A 7,270-nucleotide genomic window follows, 5' to 3' on the forward strand; every position below is an offset into this window, starting at 1 on the left:
GCCTAAACAACATTATTAACTCTCAATTCAGTGTATTTATCCATAGCATAAGCAATTTGCTCACATATAATACATCATAATACATCCCAACTACGTACTTACTATTTCATTTCCTTTTCTTACCCGTTTCGTAAGCATAGTAAAAGCATAGTCATAAACATCAATTATATCCACAAGCTTGGCATAAGCCCTAGCATATAAACAATACATGTTAGTTCACTTAAACATGATTCATATGAATTTGACATGGATAACAATTATACTTGAGTATGATTCAATTGGATTTAGCATCCATGACAATGTATCATGTTTTTCCATGTATCACCATTTCATGGAGTTTCATCCAAACATGTCTTAGTTCTTATTGAACACTTACCATTTCATTTGCATACACATAAGACATAAACATAACATTAACCATAGCCACAAGCTAGGAATTAAACACATAACTTAGCAATATCATCACATGGTAAGATATGGGTACATAACATAGCATCACTTATATCATACCTTTCATAAACATGAATATTTATACTTTGATCATTGGTACATCATACCTTTCTATACTTTTTGTAGTGAAGTCAATCGGAACCCTTACCAGATCTCACACAAAGTGTTCTAAAAGATGGTCATAACCGTCCCTTTTCATTAATCGATGGTCATCACCATCCCTTTTCATAGTTGATGGTCGTCACCATCCTTTTTCATAATTGATACCCGAAGCTATCCCTTTCCATAATCGATAGCCAAAGCTATCCCTTTTCATATTCGATGGTCGTACCATCCCTTTTCATAGTTGATGGTCGTCACTATCCCTTTTCATAATCGATAGCCGAGGCTATCTCTTTCCATAATCAATACCCGAGGCTATCCCTTTTCATATTTGATAGCCAAAGCTATCCCTTTTCATTGGTCGTTGATTGCCGATATGCCGTTGGATTTTTTTGTCGAGACATAATTTGATATTATAAAATGATAGCATTTAAAACATAATTTAAAATGCTATTTAAACGTATGAACTTACCTGGCTAAATTGCATAAATGTCAAAGTACAAGGGCATTTTGGTAATTTTCCACTCGATCTTGATCTAAATTAATAATTTCTTTCAATCTATTAATATAGATAGTGAAATAAAGTATTTTATGCAATTTATTCATTTTTATATTTTTACAAAATAGCCCCTAACATTTTACTTTTATTCAATTTAGTCCCTAAGCCTAAAACATGAAAATTAACCATTTTTATAGAAATTTCACACTATTCGAACATTCATAGCCTCCATTTTAGCCCATTTTTGTAACAATTTCACATCAACTCCTTGTACTTTTACTATTTTAACAATTTAGTCCATAATCGATAAATTCATCAAAAATCACTTAACAAAATACTTTTAAATAACAACTAATATTTCAAATTCATCAATGACAACATTCAAAATCTTTAATAATTTCAAAATCGAAGGTACAAGCTAGCTGAACCTAGTTGCAACGATCTCAAAAACATCAAAATTATTAAAAACGAACCTCAATAGCACAACCATGCAAGGAAGGAAAGCTTGTCGAAACTCCATGGCTTCTTCAATGATGTTTCTTCCTTATTTTTTCATTGAAAGAACCAAAATAAGATGATATTATCTTTTTTTTACTTTTATTTTTAATGTTTTAATACTTTAAACATTAATTAATAAAACAATTCAATAATAATTTAATAATCAACCACATTGCGGTCCATTACCACTAAGTATAGATAATTTGCCATAATAAACCATCCATTTTTTAATTTATACAATTGGGCACTTAAATACTAAGAATAATTGACTTTCATGATTTTTTTACAAATTAGTCCTTTTTAATTAATTAACTATCGAAACGTTAAAATTTTTCAACAAAAATTTAATACCACCTTAATGAAACTTTGTAAATATTTATAAAAATATCTATGGATCAATTTATAGAATCGAGGTCCCGATACCTTATTTTCTAAAATCACTTAACCTTAAGGTTTTACAACTTGAACTTAATAAATTGTTTATATAACATAAATTATCAAATCAAAAACCTTATTAAAATCACATTTGAATCATAAATATTAAATAATAATATCTGCAAACTTACTCATCGGATTTGGTGGCCCCGAAACCACTGTTTCCGACACCACTGAAAAACTGGCTGTTACAAGTTTCTCTTTACCCAAGCAATCCATTTGTTCTAGGATTCTCTCCACACTCTCCAACCAATACTCGGTAATGGTCAAATCAGCTCCTTTAGCCCCTTTAAATTCATGTCCACCCATAGCATGTAGACGCTCGAGTGGTGTTGCGTGTGAAATGATATGCGATTTGTGCAAGTATACATGTCGAATTAAGTAATAAAGTGATGAGTGAGTATCGTTCCCACGAGGATTCAAATGAGGCACAAAAGTGGTCAAGTTATTATAATAAAATGAAATTAATGATATGGCAAAAACAAAGATAAGTATGAAGTGGCAATTAAAGAAAAAGTGATGTATGCAATATGTGGAATTAATGAATTCTTGGAAATGCTATGGCAAAATGAGAATAGAAATGTAATGGTAATTATGAGAATTACTATGTGAATATTATGTAAACGATTAAGTAAAAACTAAGAATGATATGTAATTGACAAATAAACAACTAAGGATGCAATGCAAAAGATACTACGACAAAAGATAAGGGTTACGTGATTTTGAGTGCAAAGGTTGGGCTTACTAAGAATCTACTTTTCCTGTTAGCAATGCCTCAGCAAAATCATGCTTAACCTACAATTAAGAAGAGTTCTAAAGTGGCCTGCTTCTTTCGAAGACAAAAACCTCAAGTTACCATGCTTGTGTCTATATGCCTTTAATATGGTACCTACACTATTTCCTTCTGTATGAACGCTACTTCATGTCTAAAGTCTACTACAAGTATCTATCGAGTACTTGCTCATATAATTAAACCATGGTCTAACTAATCTAACCTTTTCATACATTAGATTAATTTAAGGGTATGTTGCACAGTCGACTATGTCTAGGGATTGCTAACATACATTTTAAAGAATAAAACAATTGAATGAAATAGTAAAAATAATTTAGATTTATACTGCAGCTATTAAAGATAGTTAAAGTCTCATCAAGGTAATCCCAACCTTATGAGATTTAACTCATAGGTTGGCAAACAACATTCAATTCAAACATCATTTTTATCACTATAATTCATGAAGGAACATCCTAGAAATAATGGAAGAATGTCAGGAAGACAGCGTTCGCATGTCCAATCCACACTCCAATTGCGTAGTGTCCTAAGGTTTAGATTTCTACTGTGTCTTTCCTCTTCCAGTCTCTATTTAGTCGCTACCTTCTATTTCGCCTAAGGATATCCACCCTTGTTTCGCGCCCTAGGGTTTCCTCCATTGCTTCTTTTTAAATTGCTTTTTCTTTCTTTTTAAGGATAATTCCAACAGCCCCAAGATCTATGTTCTCCTCTTTTCTAGGTAGATTTATCTGGTATAAGTAGAGTTGGGCTAAAACTGATATGCACTGAATGCTGACTGGACACCTTCTTGGCATTGCCACGGCATACGAGCTGGCAATCTGACCACCCTTTTGCCCCAGCAAAACTTCACTACTTTATTTCTTTCTCCTCATCCTGCACCTGCCAATAGAATAAAACAAAGCCCTTCCATAGGCAATTAAAAGCATCGAATATTTAAACGTAGCCCAAGTTCTAATGTAATGCTAAAAATACTAATGAAATGTCCTAAAATGCAACTAGATGTACTTAAGTATGGGCAATTATCGAGGTCTAAAAGCATAAAATATAACTCTTTTCAAGAGTTATCAAGTGGCAATCCTCAGTGAGTAGGTGCATGGTTACCACTCACAATACACTAAAAGGATCCTATCAGCAATTGAAGTGTATTTTATTGACTTTTAGTTACAAAAAAATGCCCTTACATGGGTCTTATGTGATTTGTGGACTGGTTAGAAAAAAGTACCATTTTGTCCAAGTTTGTCCTTACGACGAAGGTGATATTGCAATACCCAAAGAGGATATCACAATACCACTGAAAGGAGTCTTTACTCTACTATATTGTTGGAGGTATCACGATACCCTTTGCCTTGGTGTCGTTCTCGCTCATTTTCAACCTCCAACTTGTTCCTACATCACTCAAACACACGTTAGGCCTTCCAATGGCGCTATCGGTCAATTTGGGTCACAAAATAAAAAAATGATACATTTTCACTTACTAACCGAAAATATGAAAATAACAAAAAACTAGAACAAATACACTATTTTTCTTGAAAAAAAGCTCCTTAAGTGCATCGAAAAAGCCTAATTTGTCACATTGATTTGTGGCAGATCAAATTCCAACTTATTCAGTTGCTAGTAATCTATACAAAAACACATCAAACCATCTTTCTTTTTAACAAAGAATACTAGAGCTCCCCAGGGCAATATACTAGGGCATCTAAAGTTGTAGTCAAGTAAATCTTGCAACTGAACTTTCAATTCCTTCAGCTCTATTGCTGCCATATGATAAGGGGATATTGACACCGAAGCCATACCAGAAAACACTTTAATTGCTAGCTCAACCTCTCGATCTGGTGGTAATCCCAGTAATTCCTCAAGAAACACATTAGGGAGTTCACAGACAATTCGAATCTTATTGATTTGACTATCTGTAAGGCGTAGATTTGTGCAAGTGTACACAGTCGTTATCAAGTAATAAATAAGTAAAAGAGTTATCGTCTCCACAGGGACTGTGTATGTTAATCAATTAATTGGAAAATTAAAGTTTTACAAATTGGTGATAAAAACACAATATTTCGAGTGATGGATGATTAAACTAAATAAAACTATCTAGATGCAAGATGATCCCTATGCAATTCTAATCTGTAACATTCGAAAAAGTAGGGGTTAGTAAAATCGGGTTTGTGAATCGAGAGAAAGTGGTCATGCCTTAATTTTTAAAATTTATCTATGCATTTTAGGAAATAAATAAGGTATTGGTTTTTTGGTTAAGTGTTAGTGTAACGTTTCTTGAAACCTAAGTTCAAATCCCTTTTCTTACATCATTTTTATTATTTTACAAATTTTGCCCTAAACCCTAGTATGTGACATGCCTTGTTTTTTAAATAAATATTTCAAATTATATCAAGAATGAGTTATTGGTTTGATGGTTAAACATTAGTGAATTTATCCTTGAGGTCCTAACTTCAATTCCCTTCCCATGCAAATAACTTAATTTTTTGACAAAAACCCCTTATTTTAATGCGTTGGCCATCGAAGCCTAGTTAACCCAGGTATAAATATTAAATTTTCACTAATAATCAGTCCTTAATCCTCCTCCTCATTTCCCTAGCCGTACCTCTCGTCCTCTCCTTCTCTTTGATTTTAATTTTTTTCCCTTCTCTATTGTTGTTTTCGCCTACACCTAGTTTTACGATCTCTTTCTTTTTTATTCTTTTTTTTCCACAAGATTTGTTAACGTATTTTGCACCATATTGCTGTCATTTTTCATCATTAAAATCATCTCCAAATTTGAAATCTTGAACTCTAAGATTGATCTCGAACATTGCCAAGAAAGTGTCATTGTTGTTCTCTCGACTAGTTTAGGTAAGGCCTCTTCTCTCTTCAATTTCTTAATTAATATTGTATATTAAAAACTTAAACTTCCAAATATGTAATTTGAGAATTTTAAATTATTTTAAAGGCATTTTTTCCAGAATTTAATGAGATCTCAAACCATTTTAAAATTCAGCCCAATTTTGGCCACCATGGGTGGTGGTACGTGTGCCTATGTGCAAGAAAAGGGGTTGTTTTGTTTCTTGGTTCTTGCCTATATTTTTAAAGAATTAATTTGAGTTCTTGAACCCTCCTAATCATATTTTAAACACATTTAAATTAGGAAAAAAAATTTTGATCGATTGGCTATTCGGATCCCACAAATCGTGAAGCGTAAGTGCAATTAAGGGTAACTAGTTTGTTATTTCGACATAGTTGTTGGGTAAAGGTTATGAATTGATTAAATGAAGAAATTTAATCATTAGTTAGCTATTAATTTTCCAATATATTATTGAATTAGGTACTGATCCAAATGCCCCAAATCATCTGTAAAGGGGAAGAACGATTGTATGTAAGGTTTGCATTGATACAATGTAAAGAATCTAACTAGTTTGGATTCATAAAATAGTTATAATTTCAACGTTGGTTTTAAATCATAAGTGGGTGTTTGGGGTGTGGTTTAATTTTAAATTGATCAAATTTATACTGAATTTTGTTTTGGTTCGTTTAAGGAATTATTAAGGAAAATTGGAAGATTCTCTAGTGTGCTGTGAGGAAGCGAAAAACAATGTGTGGGTCCTAAATTCATAAAATTGTTTCAAAATGTTAAATATCATGTTATATTTGATAAGTTAGCTTTCTGAATGGATTTTTCTTAACAGATAAATTATTGATTTTGTCAGTGGCCGAACCAGGTATGTTTCAAGCCTTTAAAGATTGATATGTTGGCAAATTTGCTAGTTTGATGGTATGGATGTTTGATTGAGTTTGTAATTGCATATTTGAGTTATGAAATATGAGAATGTTTTGACTAAATGATATAATATGTTGAGATATTAAGCTTATGTATGATTTAAACACATGATATATTTGTTATGTTGTGTACTAAAAAGGGTGCTATTTATGCACAATCAAAATCCGTAAAGTATGTGAAGTTGAACGATATTGATTGATACCAAAACAATGGTAATTTGAAATATTGGAACACTGTTTCCATTTACTAAAAGTATGTGATTATTGAGGACATGCTGAGCATGTCAAATGAATGTGAAAAGTATTGAGATATGATTATGTATGAGATTGTATGACATATTGCATATGCATTGGGTTGGGATTTTGTGGTTGACGGAGGAGTTCCATGGAGTACTGACGGCATATTAAGTCCGTATTATTCATAGTTAGTGCACTGCAATTGGAGTACCGAAGGGATTGGCGATTTTATCAAATATTATATGTTATTGGCGATTATATCGCACTATTTGATATCCGATAGATTTTTTGTATTATTGATTATTTGGTGGTTTTACCACATCAAGCTATGCTCATAATGTTTTGAAGTTTGGAAGACGGGTTCTGGGGGACTCGTGTTGTATTGCGGATGGTATGGGTAGAAACTTTTTTGCATTGCATCATGTGCATGACATATTCGAATGTTATTGATTTATGCTACGCATTGTATTTTGTTGAATCGAATGGTATCAAAA

The sequence above is a fragment of the Gossypium hirsutum genome, chromosome A13, assembly GCF_007990345.1.
Source record: "Gossypium hirsutum isolate 1008001.06 chromosome A13, Gossypium_hirsutum_v2.1, whole genome shotgun sequence".
Taxonomy (NCBI): Eukaryota; Viridiplantae; Streptophyta; class Magnoliopsida; order Malvales; family Malvaceae; genus Gossypium; species Gossypium hirsutum.